We start from the raw sequence: 1,391 nt of genomic DNA on the forward strand, positions 1-1,391 counted from the left end.
ATTTTTATTTTTTTAAAAATAAAAATTAAAATAGATTTTTTTAAAATGAGAATCGATTCTGAATCGCACAACATGAGAATCGCAATTCGAATTCGAATCAATTTTTTCCCACACCCCTATATATATATATATATATATATATATATATATATATATATATATATATATATATATATATATATATATATATATATATATATATATATATATATATATATATATATATATATATATATATATATATATATATATATATATATATATATATATATATATATATATTTATATATGGGAATCTTTGGGTGTCCCACGATTCGATTCAAAATCGATTCTTGGGGTCACGATTCGATTCAGAATCGATTTTTTTCAATTCAACACGATTCTCGATTCAAAAACTTTTTTAAATTTTTTTTAAATTTTTTTAAATTTATTTTTTATTTTTTATTTTTTTATGAAAACCATACACAACAATACCATAATAATGCAATACAATTTCAAAACAAAACCCGACCCAGTAACATTCAGAATAGCAATAAACAGAGCAATTGAGAGCAATTGAGAGGAGACACAAACATGACACGGAACAATCTAAAAGTAGTGAGACAAAAATGAATATTATCAACAACAGTATCAATATTAGTAACAATTTCAACATAGCAGTGATTAAAAATCCCTCATTGATATTATCATTACAAACATTAATAAAATAAAAAAATAACAATAGTGTCACAGTGGCTTACACTTGCATCGCATCTCATAAACTAAATGTCTAATGATAATGTCAATGAGGGATTTTTAATCACTGCTATGTTGAAATTGTAACTAATATTGATACTGTTGTTGATAATATTAATTTTTGTTTCACTACTTTTGGTTTGCTCTGTGTCGTGTTTGTGTCTCCTCTCAATTGCTCTGTTTATTGCAGTTCTGAGTGTTGCTGGGTCGGGTTTGGTTTTGGAATTGGATTGCATTGTTATGGTATTGCTGTGTATTGTTTTGTTGGATTGATTAATTAAAAAAAAAAAAAAAAAAATTATTAAAAAAATAAATAAAATAATCGATTTTTTAAAAATGAGAATCGATTCTGAATCGCACAACGTGAGAATCGTGATTCGAATTCGAATCGATTTTTCCCCACACCCCTTATATATATATATATATATATATATATATATATATATATACTTTATATATACTGTATGTATGTATGTATGTATGTATGTATGTATGTATATATATATATATATATATATATATATATATATATATATATATATATATATATATATATATATATATATATATATATATATATATATATATATATATACAGGCACGTGCACACATAGGGCCCTATGGGTGCCTGAGCCCCTGCCCTTTTTTGCCTCGTC

This window comes from Entelurus aequoreus, linkage group LG01 (genome assembly GCF_033978785.1).
Source record: "Entelurus aequoreus isolate RoL-2023_Sb linkage group LG01, RoL_Eaeq_v1.1, whole genome shotgun sequence".
NCBI lineage: Eukaryota > Metazoa > Chordata > Actinopteri > Syngnathiformes > Syngnathidae > Entelurus > Entelurus aequoreus.